Here is a 21,199-nt window from a genome sequence, read left to right as displayed (position 1 = left end):
GATTCTGTCCCAGTTGCCCCTCTTCCAGGCCAGCTCTCTGCTGTGGCCAGGGAGTGCAGTGGAGGATGGCCCAGGTGCTTGGGCCCTGCACCCCATGGGAGACCAGGAAAAGCACCTGGCTCCTGGCTCCTGCCATCGGATCAGCGCGGTGCGCTGGCCGCAGCGCACTGGCCGCGGCAGCCATTGGAGGGTGAACCAACGGCAAAGGAAGACCTTTCTCTCTGTCTCTCTCTCTCTCACTGTCCACTCTGCCTGTCAAAAAAAAAAAATAATTAACAGCATTGTTACAATTTCTCATAGCTAAAAAGAATGACAGAAATTATATGCAGGATCGAAATAAAAGAGCTGATAATATTCTTTTTAAACTATTGGAACTTCTCAAGAAATAACGTTTTTTAATTGGCCACAGATTATTTGAAAATGTGTACTGCCAACTACAGTGAAGTTACCCAAACAGAAATTTAGAAGACATAAATGCTTGATATCTTAAGAATGGAGAGCAAATGGAGTCTTATGTTATGTTCAATTAAAAGGATAAGAAGGATTGGGCATTTGGTATAATCATTAATCATCTGAATTACATAATTTTATTTTATTCTTAATTAACATATTTTATTAATAATTATACAAATTATAGGAAACAATGTGATACTTACCTTTTTGTTGCACCAAGAATCATTTTGCAAATTTATTTAAACATGTAAAATTTTGACATTGGAGTGATGCTGTGGAGTAGAAGGCTAAGCCTCTACCTGCAGTGCTGGCATTCCATATAGGTGCTGACTTCATTAGTCACAATAAAATTAACATCATATTCTGAAGGTGTTAACATTATATATGAATTAGAATATGTAAAATGCAACATTATTATGATTTTATTGAACAAAGAGTTATCTAATTTAGCTCCAGTAAGAATTTGAATTTGAAAAAATAATTGAAAAAAGAATTTCAGGATACTTGCAATTCGGGACATGCTCAAGCTGACTTACCTCAAACGGTAGAGTTAGAAACATACCAGGGGATTCCAATTCAATCCCATCAAGCTGGCATGTACCAATGCCATCTCACTAGTCCCAGTGATCAATTTCTGTTCACAATTGATCATAATGATAGGACTAAGAACCAAAGGGATCACATAAACAAGAATAGTGTCTGCAAATACTAGCTGATAGAATCAAAAAGGGAGAGAATGATCCAACATGGGAAGTGAGATACACAGCAGACCCATAGAATGGTAGATGTCCTAAACAGCACTCTGGCCTCAGAATCAGCCCTAAAGGCATTTGGATCTGGCTAAAAAGCCCATGAGAGTATTTCAGGCATGAAAAGCCAAGACACTCTGGCAAAAGATCTCTGTGAGTGAGATCCCAGTGGAAAGAACAGGTCATCAAAGAAGGAGGTACCTTTCTCTGAAGGGAGGAGAGAACTTCCACTTTGACCATGGCCTTGTCTAAATATGATCAGACTCGGTGAACTCAGGGGGCTTCCATAGCCTTGGCAGCTCATGACAAGAGCCTAGGGTGATTACTGATGCCATAAACAAGAGTGTCAATTTGTTAAGTCAACAACAGGAGTCACTGTGCACTTACTCCTCATGTAGGATCTCTGTCCTTAGTGTGCTGTACATTGAGATTTAATGCTATAACTAGTACTCAAACAGTATTTTTCACTTTATGTTTCTGTGTGGGAGCAAACTGTTGAAATCTTTACTTAATGTATGCTAAACTGATCCTCTGTATATAAAGAGAATCAAAAATGAAAAAAAATGACTCTTATTTCTATAAAGTTTTACAAATATTGTCTTGAAATCTTATTCTGTTCTGTTTCTTGTAAAATATTTCACTCTATAAAAATTTTAAATAAAAAAAAAAACAAACATATCCGTGCGTAGGCCCCATTAGCTCCTTCCCCAGACACATATCCTTGGTCATTCATAGATGTTTCCCAAAACAATATGATAGAGTAGCACTATTTTTTTTTACAGGCAGAGTTAGACAGTGAGTGAGAGAGACAGAGAGAAAGGTTTTCCTTCCATTGGTTCACCCCTAATGGCCGCTATGGCCACCGCGCTGTGCCGATCCGAAGCCAAGAGCCAGGTGCTTCCTCCTGGTCTCCCTTGCGGGTGCAAAGCCCAAAGACTTGGGCCATCCTCCACTGCCTTCCCGGGCCACAGCAGAGAGCTGGACTGGAAGAGGAGCAACTGGGACAGAATCCGGCACCCTGACCGGAACTAGAACCTGGGGTGCCAGCGCCACAGGCGGAGGATTAGCCTAGTGAGCCATGGTGCTGGTCCTGAGTAACACTATTTTTGACAGTCCAAAATTGGATGACTCACAATCACCCATCAAGAGATGAATGAGGAAGAAAATGTGACATATTCATCCACAAACATACCATACAGAGTAAATATGAAGAATTCATGATCAAGTACAATTTTAAGCAACAGTGTAGGTGAATCTCACAAATATAACTTTGATGAAAGAAAACAGATACAAAATAATTCCATGCTTTATGAGTCTGTGTATGTAATTGCAAAAACAGGCAAAACTGATCTGTTGATAGAAGTCAAGACAAGGTTAAGCTGTGGATAAGCTTGGTAGTGACCAGAAAGATACTGATGGGAGTTGTTTGGTGTTGGTAGTACTTTTTGACCTGGGTGCTGTTTATATCATTGTGGTGGTTGAACATTCACCAAGTGGCTCACTTAAAATATCTGCATTATTGTATGCATAGAATGCATCTGCTTCAGTCTAAAAAAGCTATCAAGGAAGGACAGAACTGAGTCAGAAACATCTAAAAACCATTTTCCTCACCTTATCTTGAAATTTACTAAATGTCTCTAAACAACAACAATATCACATTGAGATTTGTATGTTAAGTGGAAAAAAGTAGCCTTCCCTGCCTTTTCATAGACTTGTTTGGAAAAGTCAAATGTGAAAGACATGATTCTCGCTATCATACATTGTGGCATTAATATCTGACATTACTTGGCAATTAATCTATTTTAACTAACATACATTTAGCACTGATAATATAATTTGAGTTAAATAAGAAATCCTAAATTAAAGAGGAAGATATTTGATATAACTTAGTTTAATCATACAAAGGGCCATGTAACAACTCTCTGGACATTTGGGAAAAAATAATTGCTCCTTCACTTCCAAATTCAAGATGATTTAAAATTTCAAAATAAAACTTATAAATTACAACCAGTCTAGAGAAAAATGCACTAACATTTTTTCTCATAATATTAGTCTGGAGAAAGCTTTCCTAAGCAAAATCACTTTAACTTTTCAGAATGAACATATATAACTGTTACAGAAAGCCCAGAAAACTATTATATACAATAGGTGTAAATTACTCTTAATCCTATATTTAATATGTACATGATTGAAACTTTCATTGCAACTGATAATTTAAAGACAATTGTCTAGTATAAAACATTTGTAAATTAATTTCACTATATAAAGGATAATAACACAGGTTATGTGGCAGGAATTTCTCCTGAGCTGTGGATGCAGGAGTGAGTGAAACAGTGGGGTGCAACTCCTGAGTTATGCTCATGGTTGGCAGCCTTTGCCTTCCTCTTCCTCCTTCCTGAGGGTGGTATCTGGTCCTTGTGATGATAAGCCGAACTTTGTCCAGGCATAATCTTATAGTATACAAGGCAAGAATACAGAAGGGTCCTGTGCCCCTGAAGCTATCCCACGGGGGAAAACTGTCCAACCTCCTGGGATTGCCTACAAACTTGAACTTTGGTATATGACAGAGATGATTGCAATTAGTAAAGCTATTATTATTTGGTCTCTGCTAAAACAGGCAATTCAATATCTTAATATATAATTTGTATATCTCACTTCCCATGTTGGATCATTCTCTCCCTTTTTGATTCTATCAGCTAGTATTTGCAGACACTATTCTTGTTTATGTGATCCCTTTGGTTCTTAGTCCTATCATTACGATCAATTGTGAACAGAAATTGATCACTGGGACTAGTGAGATACACAGCAGACCCATAGAATGGCAAATGTCCTAAACAGCACTCTGGCCTCATAATCAGCCCTTAAGGCATGCGGATCTGGCTGAAATGCCCATGAGAATATTTCAGGCATGGAAAGCCAAGACACTCTGGGGGAAAAAAAACCTAAATGAAAGATCTCCACGAGTGAGATCCCAGTGGAAAGAACAGGTCATCAAAGAAGGAGGTACCTTTCTCTGAAGGGAGGAGAGAACTTACACTTTGACCATGGCCTTGTCTAAATATGATCAGAGTCAGTGAACTCAGGGGGCTTCCATAGCCTTGGCAGCTCATGACAAGAGCCTAGGGAGTTTACTGATGCCATAAACAAGAGTGTCAATTTGTTAAGTCAACAACAGGAGTCACTGTGCACTTACTCCTCATGTAGGATCTCTGTCCTTAGTGTGCTGTACATTGAGATTTAATGCTATAACTAGTACTCAAATAGTATTTTTCACTTTATGTTTCTGTGTGGGAGCAAACTGTTGAAATCTTTACTTAATGTATGCTAAACTGATCTTCTGTATATAAAGAGAATCGAAAATGAATCTTGATGTGAATGGAAGGGGAGAGCGAGTGGATAAGGGGAGGGTTGCGGGTTGGAGGGACGTTATGGGGGGGAAGCCATTGTAATCCATATTCTGTACTTTGGAAATTTATATTCATTAAATAAAAGTTTAAAAAAATATATAATTTGTAAATACTTATTATCACTGTGTTTGCATGAAAATATGATAAATATAAAACTCCTTATCTATGTTAAGTAATATTAGAGAATTATTTCTTTTTTAAAAAAGACTTATTTATTTGAAAGGCAGAGTTGTTACAGACAGGCAGAGAGAGAGATCTTCCATGTGATTTCACTCCCAAGATGGCTGCAATGGCTGGCGCTGAGCCGATCCGAAGCCAGGAGTCAGGAGCTTCTTCCAGGTCTCCCACGCAGCAGGGGCCAAGGACTTGGGCCAACTTCTACTGCTTTCCCAGGCCATAGCAGAGAGCTGGATAGAAGTAGAGCAGCTGGGACTTGAACTGCTACATCACAGCGCCGGCCCGTAGTATAATATTTAACTTCTCTAGCATTATACCTTGGTCCATATGCTAACTTATTTTGTGATAGAGTAGATTAGCACAGAAAGTAGCTACTCTTAGCTGAGATGAAGCCAACACAACACAAGTTGCTGGTTACTGGTCATGGATTCTATTAAATCCCAATTAAGGCCACTGCAAGGAAAATGAACTATAAAATGATCAAATTCTGTATTTCCTATCACACTTTATAGGCAAATATTGTAATAACAGGAATTTGAATGTTATTCATATGGAATGTTTTTTTACATTAAGTAAAGATTTCAACAGTTTGCTCCCACACAGAAACATAAAGTGAAAAATACTATTTGAGTACTAGTTATAGCATTAAATCTCAATGTACAGCACACTAAGGACAGAGATCCTACATGAGGAGTAAGTGCACAGTGACTCCTGTTGTTGACTTAACAAATTGACACTCTTGTTTATGGCATCAGTAAACTCCCTAGGCTCTTGTCATATGGAATGTTTTCATATGGATTGCACAAAATTTTCTTAAAAACAAAAGAAACACTATTAAAAACAACCACTGATATCAGGATTTGAAAAAAAGTGCCATTTACATTTATAATTATTTGGCAAATAATTTTGAATCCTTATACATAGATTATGACTTTTCAAACAGATTTGTGCTTGCATAGACCATCTGATCAGATCTATTTTTATCTAATTTGAATGTTTATATCACTATTAGTGATCTCAAAAGAAACGTTGAGAGTCCCCGCGCCCTATGTATAGTTACACATGGCTTGTGTAGCAAAGCATTAGGATTGTGACTTACCTAAACAATTAGCTATGGTTTGATGGAGTCAAATCAAGTTTCTCTTGGAAATATGGTGGCTTTTGGAACATTGGGATTACAATTAAGGAAATCTAGAAATTGTCATACACATTCTGAACAGAAATAGGACCTCAGAAAGAGACAGGAATATTTTTCTTTGTAATTTTGAAAATCTTGCACTGCTGAAGATAAAAATGATGAAATACAAATACTGGATATGAGAAAGAAATGTTTCTTGTCCCACTGAAGTAACTTTGTATAAATAGCATTATCTTTCTTTTATCCAGACTTTATTGTTGGCTTTGTTGTCCTTCCTTGGTATATTAAGGATTAGAATTTTCATTTGGTGACCACAAATCCCCATACTGTGCTTAATAAATAGTGGGGGCTTAAAAAAATTGTTATTGGACTGGCATTGTGGCTTCATGGGTAAAATCATCACCTGCAGTGCCGGCACTGGTTTGAGTTTCAGCTGCTCCACTTCTGATCCAGTTCTCTGCCATGGCCTGGGAAAGCAGTGGAGGATGGCCCAAGTGCCTGAGCCTCCGTGCCCATGTGGGAAACGTGGTGAAAGTTCCTGGTTCCTGGCTTCAGATTGGCCCAACCCGGCCATTGCAGCCATTTGGGGAGTGAACCAGTGGATGGAAGACCTCTCTTTCTCTCTCTCTCTCTTTCTCCATCTCTGCCTCTCTGTAACTCTGCCTTTCAAATAAATAAATGAATATTTAAAAAATTGTTATTGACTGAATAAATGGATAAATAATATTTTGCATCTAAGAATTATTATTTATAATAAATAAACTCAGAAAAGGACTTACCCTGTTTTGATGATCCCAGTGGAGAGATAGTTATTACACTAAGAGATTTTCCTTTTATAATAGAAGAAAATAAAAAGATAACTATCTCAAGTAACTTAAGTGTATGGAGAAATGCTCTTATTTTAGTCTTGTAGACATATCTATTTTGTCTGACAGTAGTAAAATCCTTGATTTTGCAGAACTATGACTTTAGGTATAAAGCTATTTTAATTAACATGATTTATAAATGCATGAACATATGTTTAGAAAAAATGACCAATTTTCTTATACAGTTTTGAAGTTAAAATGCAAAAGTTTAAAAATCTCCAGAACTATAATAATAATAAATACTGTGCAGAAGAAAAATTGAATGTTGAAATTTAATGTTTATGATGTTCTGTTCTACTGAAAGGTGAATAATCTTGACTGTCATGAGAACCTATTCATGTGGAATTCCAAAAAACGAATACAGTTACATTAAGCATGAATTTTAGTGTATTTCCAATACTTTTGATTAATTTTACACAATTTCAACTGACACACATTCAAAAATGAGAATATCAATTTGTGAGCAGCAGTTCAATATGGTCTTTAAGGATATGATTTAGCGACAAGTTCATATTTGCAACACAGAAGCAAAACAAATAACGTAAGATTGGAAACCAATTTAGCAGATGAGTTATCATAACATGCATCAGGTCCTCCTAGATTTAATAGCTGCATTTGTTATTTAATGTCTTATTCCCATTCCCTTGTTTACTCAACTTGCTAGATTTGAAAATGCATAGCAAATAAGGAGGTTTTTAAATGTAATATAATATAACCTGTTATGCATGCAGCTAAAGTAGGTATATTATTGTAAATAGTTTTTCTTAACAGTATTGAGAGTAATTTTTGTTACTACAAAGTATAAAAAGGAAATATGAATTGTATTAAAAGGCAGAGATACCTGAAATAAATACTGTATTGTTTAAAAGATGTCATTTAGGGGACTAGTGCTGTGGCATAGCAGGTAAAGCTGCTGCCTGCAATGCCAACATCCCATATGGGCACCAGTTCAAGTGATGGCTACTCCACTTATGATCCAGCTCTCTGCTATGGCCTGGGAAAGCAGTAGAATATGGCCCAAGTCCTTGGGCCCCTGCACCTATGTGGGAGACCCAGAAGAAGCTCCAGGCTCCTGGCTTCAAATTGGTCCAGCTCCCGCTGTTGTAGCCATCTGGGGAGTGAGCTAGCAGATGGAAGACTTTTCTCCCTCTCTGTCTACCTCTAGCTTTCTGTAACTCTGCCTTTCAAATAAATAAATACATGAGTCTTTTTTTTTTAAAAAGTATCTTTTGCAAGGCCTATTAGGAGACAGGTTTCATACTGGGTTGCCTTTCGGTACTTTCACAGCCTGTAACAGTTTTATAAGAATCTGTTACAGTAACTGCTAGGATACTCTAAAAATTTCAAGGTTAAATAGATGAAATTTCTTATTGTAAATGATTAAATGAGTTTATGGCCTCAGTTGTCTATCAGCTCATGATAAATTTTGCAAGTTCATCAAAGCTAAGAACTTGCCTTCTCTTAGGTCCTTTGCTGAGTGGGGCTAGTTTGGGAACTAACAAAGAATGGAGGTGTTTCTCTTCATGTTAACAGCTTAAGAGTAATTTTATCCAGAGCTAAAAATCATGAGTTATTAGGAAGGTGCTTATAAATGGATGTAGTCCATCAATTGCCAAGGATCCCATATAACAACCTAGCCTGACCTCCACACACTGTTGTGCGGCAAGGACAAACTAGAAAAGAGGATCAGAATTCATTCTAGGGTTGCCAACCTCTATATCTCATGTCCCTTGAATCAGAGCGAGTGCATTCAACTCAGGAAGATCACTTACAGTTGAGTTTTTCATCATGGCTTTAATGTGAAGCCCTCAGACAGCAGGAGCGAGGCTGGTGCACCCTGAGCGATCTTTGTGCCAGCAGCTTGACTGGGCATTTGTTTAAGCTCAGGATCTCTTTTTCTGCCACCACCTTCCTAGAAAGTGATTTGTTCTTATAGGAAATGTAATAAAACAGTGGATTTTCAGGGCTGACACCATGGCACAGTAGGTTAATCCTCCACCTGTGGCCCCAGCATCCCATATGAGCACTGGTTCTAGACCCGGCTGCCCCTCTTCCAATCCAGCTCTCTGCTATGGCCTGGGAAAGCAATAGAAGATGGTCCAAGTCCTCGGGCCCCTGCACCCACATAGGAGACCTTGGCCATTTCAGCCAACTGGGGAGTGAACCATCAGATCTCTCTCTCTCTCTCTCTCTGTAACTCTACCTCTCAAATAAATAAATAAAATCTTTTAAAAAAATAAAACAGTAGATTTTAGGGTGTGAGCAGGAGGTCGGGGAAAATGTAAAAAAGGTGTGTTAATGGTAGATCCAAATGTTTGGCAGCTCCTAGGTTCAGGGCAGCCAGGGGCGGGAAGACTGCAGGACCCTGGCTAAAGCTCCAACCTATTTCCAAAGGTGGACCTCCCCGGTGTTATATAATTGTGTGATATAATTGTGATTGAGATAATGACATCTTACCTTTAACTTTATTTTTCCATGATATTTTCTGGACTTAGTGAATACAATTTTGCCACATATTTTTAAAAATATTTATTCATTTTATTTGAATGGCAGAATTACAGAGAGGCAGAGGCGGAGAGAGGGAGAGAGAAGTCTTCCACCTACTGGTTCACTCTCCAAATGGCCGCGATGGCCAGAGCTGCACCAATCTGGAGCCAGGAGCTTCTTCCTGGTCTCCCATATGGATGCAGGAGCCCAAGGACCTGAGCCAACTTCTTCTGCTTTCCCAGGCCATAGCAGAGAGCTGGATGGGTAGTGAAGCTGGATGCTGGCATTGCAGGTGGTGGCTTTACCCACTGTGCCACAGGGCCAGCCCCACCATATTTTTATGTAAGTGAAATGTCAAGACATATTTCATAGTGACATCCCTATATGTATTTCACTCCATTAATGCTCATACCAAATTACTACAGAAATGAAAATGCAATGTACATGATAAGATTTACAACCTTTTCTTAATTTTCTCCTTGACTCTGAATTTATTACTATTGCTTTGATTATGAATAATTTAGTGAGTGGCAACTGTACCATGGGAGCTGGTGGCCATCTTAGTTGACTTTATTGTGAGTTCATTAAATTTGTTTACACCTTGGTTGTCATTCTAGCCATTAAAACTATTCCAATTAATTGTAATCATCCATATCCATTGATATACTTGATTTTTGCAGGCAGTGTTTGTTTCTCATTTCCTTTTGAAAAGATTTATTTTATTTATTTGAAAGGCAGAGGCTCTCACAGAGGGAGGGAGTGAAATAGTGAGAGAGAGAGAGAGAAAGAGAAAGAGAACCTTCCATCCTGTAGTGCACTGCCCCAAATCACCACAATGGCTAGAGCTGGACCAGGCTGAAGCTGGGAGCCAGGAATTTCATCCAGATCTCCCATGTGGGTTCAGTGGCCCAAAGACATGGGCCATCTGCTGCTTCTTTCCTAGGGACATTAATAGGAAGCTGGACTGGAAGTAAAGCAGCCAGGACTCAAATCAGCACTCATAAGGGATGCCAGTGTCACAGGAGATGGCTAACCCCCGATGCCACAATATTGGCCCCATGGCAGTACTTATTTTTATTCTTTCTGGATTTTTAAAAAACTAAAAATTATTATTTTATCTTAGAAAGTATTCAAGCTGCCATTTTTTTTGTTCTAGTAGCTTTCCTATAGGAAATTATCTTTCCTATAGGACATGATCTTCTTAATTATCTTCCAACATCTTTTTTTAAAGATTTATTTACCTATTATCTGAAAGGCAGTGTTACAGAGAGGCAGAGGCAGAGAGAAAGAGGTCTTCCATATGCTGGTTCACCCTCCAAATGGCCGCAACAGCCAAAGCTGGGCCCATCTGAAGCCAAGAGCCAGAAACTTCTTCCAGGTCTCCCACATGGGTGCAGGGGCCCAAGGAATTGGACCATCTTTTACTGCTTTCCCAAGCCATCGTAGAGGGCTGGATCAGAAGTGGAGCAGCCAAGACTCAAACAGGTGCCCATATGGGATGCTGGCACTGCAGGCGGTGGCTTTACCAGCTATACCACAATGCCAACATCTTATAAAGACTTGTAAATTGGTAAGAACAGATACTACACTTGATCTTAGCCAAAAGGCCAAGAAGTGATATAAAGGCTTTTAAATGTAAGTTTATTATATTCATTTCAGCAAAAATCCTCTTATCATTTTATTAATGTTCATCTCAAATTGTTCATTTTTGCTCACAATGAAAATTCATTAAATCTCTCAATATGTGTGTTTCTTAATACTTTTTGATTTGCCATTGAATCTACTACTCTCTGCTGTGTATAACATTAATAAAGCTCATTCCAATGGTAACATAAGGGGCCTGTTGCCATCTTTGGTTATTTTCTGTAAGGCCTTCAAGTTATCATAGCCTGTCAGTTTTCCCTGTTATTTTAATGTATAGTTTCCTAAACCATGTGGACAGTTACAGCTTTCAACCTTTCAAACCATATACACTTTTTACAGTGTTTTTGCATTTATTGAATTTCAACTTAATCATTGATTGTGAAATTGTCCACCCTTTAGGTCAAAACACTGATATTTTTCCTTTATTATTCTTCAATTAATAACATTAACTTTTATAGGTTTAATTACTTGCAGTGTTTCTGTATTCTCTCTCTCTCTCTTTTTTTTGACAGGCAGAATGGACAGTGAGAGAGAGAGAGAGACAGAGACAAAGGTCTTCCTTTGCCGTTGGTTCACCCTCTAATGGCCGCCGTGGCTGGCGCGCTGCGACCTGTGCATCGTGCTGATCCGATGGCAGGAGCCAGGTACTTATCCTGGTCTCCCATGGGGTGCAGGGCCCAGTATTTGGGCCATCCTCCACTGCACTCCCGTGCCATAGCAGAGAGCTGGCCTGGAAGAGAGGCAACCGGGACAAAATCCGGCGCCCCAACCGGGACTAGAACCCGGTGTGCCGGTGCCACTGGGCAGAGGATTAGCCTGTTGAGCCGCGGCACCAGCCCTGTATTCTCTTTTAAAAATGATTTTAGGACTACTTTTCACAAATGTTCCCTATATACACTTATAAATCTATTACTGCCCCTGCCAAATGACTCATTTCTGCTCACAATAATTGCAGTGCAGTGTATTATGTGTCATGTACGTTGATTCTTATTTTTTATTATATCTTTGTATTAATAATGGTCACTCATTTCTGTCATGAGTAACCTAGCCTATACCAACACTAGGACAGTATACTCTTTCACACTTTGAGGACACATATTTGTTTTACATTTTCTTTATTTTTAGAAACTAAAACTTGGTCATTAATTTTAAAATTTCCACGCATTACACTCATTACATTAGTGCTATTTTAGCTTTAATATTATTGAGTTAAACAGCACAAGATTTCCTTGACCTAGATTCCTGCAAATTTTCTGTATTTATGTAATTTTAATATTATTTTTATTTATATCTATTACTTCACCTTGTGATGCTGTCTCTGTGTCTACCAAATTTCCCATTGGTACACCCAAAAGTCAAAGTACATTGTATATAGAAATGTAAACATTTCTCCATTTTTCATGTTATATTTGAATTTATTTTTTACTATCAGAAAATAATCAATCTAATTTATGAAAATTCTAGGAGCTGGGGGTGTGGTGTAGCAGGTAAAGCTGCTGCCTGCAGGGCCAGCATCCCATATGGGCGCCTGTTCGAATATGGGCTGCTTCACTTCCCATCCAGCTCTCTGCTATGGCCTGGGAAAGCAGTAGAAGATGGCCCAGGTCCTTGGGCCCTACACCCATCTGGGAGACCTGGAAGAAGCTCCTGGCTCCTGGCCTCAGGTGGGTGCAGCTCTGGCCATTACAGCCATCTGGAGAGTGAACCAGCAGATGAAAGAGACTCTCTCTCTCTCTCTCTCTCTCTCTCTCTCCCCCCTCTCTCTCTCTGCCTTTCTCTGCCTCTCTCTCTGACTCTGCCTCTCTGTAACTCTGCCTTTCAAATAAATAAATATAATAAAAATGAAAAAAAGAAAATTTTAGCATGTGAAACATCAGGCTACCTTGGTTTGCTTTATCATTGTTAGGCCATCAACTCTGTAAATTATGAAACTTTTCCAAGCAAGTTTTATATTTAGAGTGTCTGAGCACAATATTAGGGATGTCCACCACTTTCATTGGCAGACTTTTTTTAGATTTTATGGGCTTCCATATATCTTGAGATTAATTTTCATTTTGGGAATTTAGTTTAAGGTTTTTTTTGTCTTTTAATTTATTGAGCCCATTTTTTTTCCCACAGCCCTGTGAACCTGTGGCCATGATGTTTTAAGTTTTATTGTGAGATCATCATCACCCCAAACATTCTATAGGTGCCCAGGAAACCATCAGGTATACAGTATCTCAGAATCATCCTAGCCAAGGGTAGTCATTGTATGTCTTCAAGGTAATAGATACATATACAAATATATGTAATTTTATGTATTTATTTATAGAACTTGGAATTATTATTTGTTTATTCAAGTTTGTTAATTATTGAAATGTTCCATTGGTCTAAATACTGTTATATGTCCTGACAATTATGTGGGTAAGTGGCAAGATCTCGATTTCATTTTGATCCTAGAATTATATTTTTTTTGTTTCTTTAATTAGAAGTTGGTAGAGAGAGACACATAAGAACAGATAGTGTGAGTTACAATTTCATGGTTCACTCCCCATTCTGTAATGACCAGGATCTGGATAGCTTTGGAATTCTGTACTGTCGTTTCCTAATATATAAATTATATATTTAAAAATATATATCAATTTTGAAATTATAGCTGTAGATACAAACATCTTTGCTTTAAAGTTTTCCTAGTTATTGACATAATCAATTTTTAAAGATTTATTTGTTTATTTGAAAGTCAGAGTTATACAGAGAGAGGAGTGGCAGAAGAGAGAAAGGCAGAGAGAGAGAGAAAGAGAGAGAGGGAGGTCTTCCATCAGATGATTCACCCCCGCAATTGGCCACAACAGCCAGAGCTGTGCTGATATGAAGCCAGGAGCCAGCAGTTTCCTCTAGGTCTCCCACATAGGTGCAGGGTCGCAAGTGCTGGGTCCATCTTTTTTTTACTGCTTTCCCAGGCCATAGCAGAGAGCTGGATAGGAAGTGGAGCAGCAGGGTCTCGAACTGGCACCCATATGGGATGTCGGCACTTCAGGCTATGGTGTTAACCTGCTGCGCCACAGCACTAGCCCCCAACATAATTATTTATTTACATTCTTTAATTTTTCTTATTTATTTATTTATTTATTTTTATTTGACAGGTAGAGTTAGACAGTGAGAGAGAGAGAGACAAAGAGAAAGGTCTTCCTTCCGTTGGTTCACCCCTCAAATGGCTGCCACGGCCAGAGCTACACCGATCCGAAGCCAGAAGCCAGGTGCTTCCCCCTGGTCTCCCATGCAGGTGCAGGAGTCCAAGCACCTGGGCCATCCTCCACTGCATTTATGGGCCACAGCAGAGAGCTGGACTGGAAGAGAAGCAACCGGGACTAGAACCTGATGCCCGTATGGGATGCTGGTGCCGCAGGCAGAGGATTAACCAAGTGAGCCACAGCGCCGGCCCCTAATTTTTCTTATTTTCTATTTTAATGTAGATGTACTATTTTGCACAAAAATTTCTTATATGTGCTTGTTACATTATTATTGTTACTATCATGAAACTGAATTTTCACAATAATGAAAGTATAATTTATATAGTAACTAGTACACTTCTCTGTCATATTTTATCTTTGAATTTATTTCTTTTTTTTCCTTTTTCACTTGAAAGGCAGAGTTACAGAGAGGGAGAGACAGAGAGATCTTCCATCTATTGGTTTACTCCCTGGATGACTGCAAAAGCTGGGGCTGCGCCAGCCAAAGCCAGGAGCCAGGAGCTTCTTGAAGGTCTCCCCAGGTGGATGCCAGGAGCCCAAGTACTTGAGCAATCTCCTTCTGCTTTCCCAGGCCATTAGCTGGTACCTCTATCAAAAGTAGAGCAGCCAGAACATGAGCTGGGACCCATATGGGAGGCTGGCCACACAGGTGGTAGCTTAACCTGCTATGCCACAACACTGGCCCCTCTTAATTTATTCTTTTTTTAAATAATTACATCACTGAATTTTTTTACTTAGCTTTTAATTCATCCCCCTTGCAAGGATTTCAGAAGTACTACTGTGTAATGTCTTCTAAACATGTGCAGATTAGGAACCAGAGTTCCCTCCCCACCAGGTAGGCAGTGTACAAATAAATGCAGTGGGTGCAGCCACTGCTTAGGCTGCCACAGCCCACACTGGAATGCCTGAGAAAGGGTCCTGGCTCTGCTTCTGATCCAGCTCCCTGCCAATGCACCTGGGAGGCAGCAAATGATGTCTCGTAACTTGGGTTCCTGTGATCCATGTGGGAGACCCAGATGGAGCTCTGCCTCCTGGTTTCAGCCTGGCCCAGCCCTGGCTGTTGAGAGAACTTAGCAAGTGAACCAGCAAATGGAAGATATTTCCCCCCACCCTCTGCTTTCAAATAAATAAAAAACACCAAGAAAGTATAAAGCACAAAAGCATAACTACAGAAAATTCCTGTTCACATGTTAACATCCTGAAGGCAGTTCCATATTCTGCTTTTTCCTCCTACGAACTGGGAACCTTTCCCCATCATTGACAGTTTTCACCTTGGATGGCTGTATACTATTCCGTTACACAAGCACACTACAATTTAAGCATTCCCTTCCAAGGATGTATAAATGCATGGCTTACATATCTGTTAGGAAAGAAGAAGCAAGCACAATTCTTCAACGTGCCCAGGGCAACCAAATGAATTCCAAAAAATGTGTCTCCCTTTTCTGGTTTGTGACAGAAACTCCATTCTAAGCACACATTATAACCATCTGTAGAAAGATATACATGTATAAACACTACACACATGCATTAAATAACATTTCCACCACGATTCATAGGATTCCACCTACTTACGGCTGAAATGGAACTGTGATTCAGACTTCCTGTGGGCAATTAATTGGTCCTGGAAAAGCCTTTCATAGCCAAGAACCTGTATTGTTTGTAACATTTTCAAATACATGAAGATTGGAGAACTATTTAAATATCTTAAAAAACAATGTTAAAATAATCTTTCAAACAATCTAGTACTAATCCAGATTGTAACAATTTGAAATTCAACTTGACTATTTTCAGCGGAATTTCAAGTTAAGGCTAAATTTAGTATGAACTAGTTGTCAACTAAAATGTCAAAGACCTGCGGTGAAGCTGGAAGGACCAATAGGAACAAGGGCACAGAGCCAGGAGGTGAGGGTACGCAGGGCAACAGCAGGGGGAAGAGGCAGACGAGGCTGGGGATGCAGACTGGGCCATCTCAGGGATACCCAGGAAGCAATAGGAAGATCTTTGCTGAGGAAGGAAGCAGAAACTCAATCCTGATCCTAAAAGATACAACATAACATAATGTCCTCTAAATTTACTTATGTTGTCACACAAATGAGAAGATTTCATTTTTATAAACTTAACAGTATTAGATTGTGTATAGTCCACACTTTTTAATCCATCCACTTACGGATGTACCCTTGAGTTGATTTTCCATTTCTAGATCATTGTGAATGTGAATATTGCTACAATAAACATTGAAATGCAAAAAAATGACACTACAAGTGTCTACTAATTTGTAGGCAACTTCCCACTCTATGATATACATGACTTTTCTAATCAGTCATTCTTTGATTTTCCTAAATTTTATTAATTAATGATGATGAATTTATCTACTCCAACTACTTACCAATGATCAGTTTATTTGCTACAAATTCTAAGAACTACAACACTGGGTTTCCTATTTACACTATTTTTGGAAGAAAGATCTACTTAAGTTATTTAAATGAAATACGTAATCAAAATAAGTCCAAAGTAATACTTGGTGAAAAACACATTTTAATCCAAAATTGTGAACAACAGCATTTAGGAAACTATACACAAAGGTATTTACAGTCAATTTTACTCTAGCTGTTATGAATGGAGATGCACCTACATATACAGAGCTGTCTGCAGTTACTTCTTCCCAAAATAGAAGCCAACCAGTGCAGAAAGGGTAACAGTTGAAAGGTGCCTCAGTTCAAAATGTTATGATCAGATGAGACCCGGACCAATTTTCCAGGACTGAAAAACACTTATTAAACCTGGACAGAAGAGACACGTGTGTGCCACCCCATTTCCCACTATATCCATGCTGCTGCTCCTCTACGTAATTGACTGCAGATGAACTAAAACCTGCAGCTGAATTCTGGGCACTTCTATATATATTCTGGACACTTCTGTATACCAGGCCTGTCAGGTCCAGGTTTAGTCCATAGCAAATGTTTTCACAACATAACTCAGAATGCCTGTTTGAACAAAAGTATATATAAGTTTAAAAAATATTGAGCTAAAAAAATCATCCACTAGTCACAGCCAAAAATCCATTCTAGATCACAAAATAAGGCTTGTGTGGTTTTATGATAGACGCTATTAGTCACAGCTACATTTTATGTGGTTAAGACTCTGTTCAGAAATATAAACCATGATATTTTGTTCTTACAGAAAAATACAATCCCATTTTATGCATTTCTAGGAATAAATTATGGAGAAAAAATAGATACTACCTGCCTCTTAATGTCTCCGGGCATTACAGACTTTATCTGTGAAAACACACATACAGAAGGTAGTATTTAACCTCAAATATAGTCCATTATTTTCTATTCTTCTTAATTCTTTAAATAACCAGCAATGAAGATGATGATGATTACCGGGTAGTAGGGGAAAAAAACTGTAATTTACAGTCATTTTTCCAGTTAAAAATTTCATTAAAGAAACATGTGGCACTATCTTGTAATAGTATGAATACAAGATAACTGGAAATCCAGTTCTAATTATTTTTTCCTACTGAAAGACAGAGACACATACACACAGAGAGACAAGCAAAGAGGGGAGCTCCCACCTGCTAGCTCTCTCTCCAAGTGCCTGCAATGGCCAGGGCTGGGCCAGGCCAAAACCGGGAGTGGGGAACTCCATCTGGGTCTCCTACATGGGTGGCAGGACATAACTGCTGGATACATCACCTGCTACCTCCAAAGGTGCACTTTAGCAGCAAGCTGGAATGTTTAGTGGAGCCAGGCCCTCTGGTATGGGCTGTGGCTTCCCAACTGGCAGCTTCTCTGCTATACCAGGCGCCCTCCCACTGTAATTTTCCAACTACAAACGGTTGGCAACTGTTTCCTTGACAGTTATAGCAGGAGTAGGTCCAACGTGAGTCCCTATACAGCCCTTCTCAGGTCTAGTAGGAACCGCAGGAAATGACGACGACCATGGCTTGAAATACTCAGAAGTGAATGACACTCCGAGTATTCCATCGTCCTTGGAAGATCTTCTTCTGGCCCTATGATATAGGGTGCAGGATCAAACCGGTCTCTGGGGCTGGGGCTGGAGAGAGTGGGAATGAGCCGCATCAGAGCCACACTCTTCTCGCAGTACTAGTCCTGGATGAAACCCCTGATCTGAGAACAGTAGGGCTTTCCATCCTGCTCATCAGTCACAGAAACAATGTCTCCAGTTTGGTACTACACACCATTGTAGAAGATGGACTCGGGCAGTGATTATGGTAGAAACCGACGCAGGAGCTTTGATGGGGTTTTTTAATTTAAAAATATGCTTTCTTCCTTTTCCTTTAGTGGACACTTTTTTTTTCAGTCTCTGGAGCGGGTTTGTACTTAGTGTTTCTCAGCCGAGCAGACCTCCGGTGGATTTCCTGCTTCCTCTGCTTGCCGCCCCTCACTGCCATTGCTTTGCAGAGGGGCGGCCAACGTCCCAGCGAAGGTGGTCGTGCCAGAGCCGCCGTGGACGCTGGGCTGCCCAGCACCAGGCCCGGGCAATGGTGGGGCCCAGCCCATGAGGGCAGCTGGGGTGCGGTCCCCCTTAATTTATTGTTGCTACCTGTGTATATGATTGGCAACCTAATGAAAGCCCAATCTACGACCAAACCTATCAGTATATCATGCTTGACTTTTACATTGAAAGGTCATCAGCATACTCAAGGTTGTGTTAATTCTCTTGATGATTCTATGTATACAGTTCATCAGAAGGACTATGGGATCACAGCATCATTCTCTCTTTTCAGATGATACACTGTTAACATTTCTGGTGGTTTATGTGAACATAAGTAAACTTTGATTATTGATATTTTCAAAGTGTAGCTATAGATGCCAGTATCTTTCATTTAAGGTTTTTCTAGTAAATGGCATATTTTTAATCATTTCAAATTTTTTTCATTTCTCAAGTTTAGTACATATTTAATACATGTTGGTTCACGCCTTATCTTGTCTATGTTTTTCATGCCATTGTTGCTCCTATATTGTTATTCACTGCTATTTCAATAATCTGAAAATAGATTATATACTAACATGTGTATTTCTTTTGTTTATCTTTTATTTTGATGACTTATATACATCAATGATGTAATATAAGCCAATCCTAGTTTGGAGAACCATAACCAACATGGTTAACTTTTTCATTATGGCTTCAATTTGATGAAAACCCTTCAAGTTTTCTTCTTCAACTTTCCTTGATCTACCTTTCTTGATTTTATTTTTTTTTCTGATTGAAAGAAAGGTAGAAGTAAGGAGGGTGGGTGTGAAAGAAGTAGGAAGGAAACTCCACTGCAAACCACATTGAATCTTTAAAAACTAATTAAAATGAAAATGAAGAAAAATTTAAAAATTGTTATCTCAAATACTAAAAGAGAAAGAGAAAGCAGGGTAGGGAAATGGGAGTAGGGAAGGAGGGAAGAGAGGAATATCATTATATTCTCATTATATTCTAATAATTATATCTACGGACTACATTAAATCAGTTCCCACTGCAGTAATATCATATTAGCCTGAAAAAAACAAAGTATAAGCAATTTAAAAAATTTCTGATGGTAAAATAATTTACTGGAATATGGTTCACCCAATTCCTTTATCTCTGCTGATCATTGTATTCTAGTCAATTCTAGCCACAATTTTCAAAATAGAATTTATATTATAAAACATACATTGTTGTAGTTATTGTTAGTGTGACCTGTTTAAATCATCAATATCCCTTTATAAGCCAATCCTATTACTATTTAGACTTTCTTAGGTGGTTTTTTTCTTTGTGAAAACTTGATAGAAATTATCTAAATTCTCTTTGCAACTATTCCAAGTCCCCAATTTCAGAGTCATGTTGTCCCATTCAATCATCCTCAAATCCTAGGGTTTAAGTTAATTTAGCTTTTCTGGAATTCTAGAGAACTATAAATTGATCTTTCATTTTGAACATCTCAAGCATAGCTATAAATACAAATACCTTCCCCTCGAGATTCTCCTGGAAATGGCAGGACCTTTGCTTTATTTTTATTCATTTTCCCTTTTATAGATAATTTAAATTTTTATATGATTTTTCCATGAAATTTAATGACAAATTACTCACTACATTTGCTAATATTTTATTTGCACTCATTGTTCCTGTCAAAATGTTCCCTCACGGTTATCAAAATACCATTTTTATCACAATACTTCTCTTTTGCTTTTGAATTCAATGCTATCACCTACATATGATTTTGATTTCTTAGTATACATTGGCTATAACATCATGAGTCTGTAAATATGTTGCTTATTTTTTATCTTAAGATTATCAGCCCCATAAAAATTTTGAGTTGTCTAGGAATCGTTCATGTGCATAGTATCCCTGAAAAGCTGAACACCAATGTACTGTTTTATGCTATCAGAATTACACAGTTTGTTTTTCAATTTGTGGGTTTTTAGAGAACTCCAAATTTGTTGTTGGTTTTGAAATTTTCCGTAGTATCATTCTACATGCAGGACTCTTTCCATTAGTATTCTATGTGTGTATGTTATCAAGATTCTATGTCTACCAATGCCAGTAGAGAGAAACTGACAGACTTGGTTGATTTTTCACTGTGATATCACTGATTTGGGGATATTTTTCCACATTCTCATGAACAGGTTGTTCACGTTTTTAGGGAAGGAGGCAGGGAGGAAGAGAGAGGGAGAGAGATCTTCCAAATGACGAAATCATCAAGGGCTGGGCCAGACCAAAGCAAGGAATCCTGAAATCACCAGGCCCCTCAGGTGGGCGGTAGCAGGCAACCAACAACTTTAGTTATCAAAGCTGGCATTGTGGCATAGTGGATTAAGTCTGCCTGTGATGCCAGCATCTCATATGATTAGTGGCTCAAGTCCCTGCTGTTCCATTTTCAATCCAGCTCTCTGCTAATGCACCTCAGAAAGCAGCAGAAGATGTCCCAAGTACTTGGGCCCCTGTACCCACATGGGAGACCAAGAAGTTCCTAGTATCTGACTTTGGGCTGGCCCAGCCGGGGCGGTTGTGGCCATCTGGATGAAAGATCTCTCTTTCTTTCTTTTTCTCTAAC

At 38.9% G+C, this 21,199-nt stretch overlaps 2 pseudogenes; both read right to left on the bottom strand.

Moving 5' to 3' along the window:
• Nucleotides 1–10,770: 10,770 nt before the first annotated feature.
• On the bottom strand, nt 10,771–10,896 carry LOC127486080 (U2 spliceosomal RNA; annotated as a pseudogene).
• Nucleotides 10,897–17,982: 7,086 nt separating this feature from the next.
• Nucleotides 17,983–18,677, bottom strand: LOC138847306 (GATA zinc finger domain-containing protein 1 pseudogene; annotated as a pseudogene).
• Nucleotides 18,678–21,199: the final 2,522 nt, after the last annotated feature.

The sequence above is a fragment of the Oryctolagus cuniculus genome, chromosome 20 (genome assembly GCF_051225735.1).
Source record: "Oryctolagus cuniculus isolate XC-2025 breed Fujian yellow rabbit chromosome 20, ASM5122573v1, whole genome shotgun sequence".
Lineage (NCBI taxonomy): Eukaryota > Metazoa > Chordata > Mammalia > Lagomorpha > Leporidae > Oryctolagus > Oryctolagus cuniculus.
This window is presented reverse-complemented; position numbering and strand designations above follow the sequence as displayed.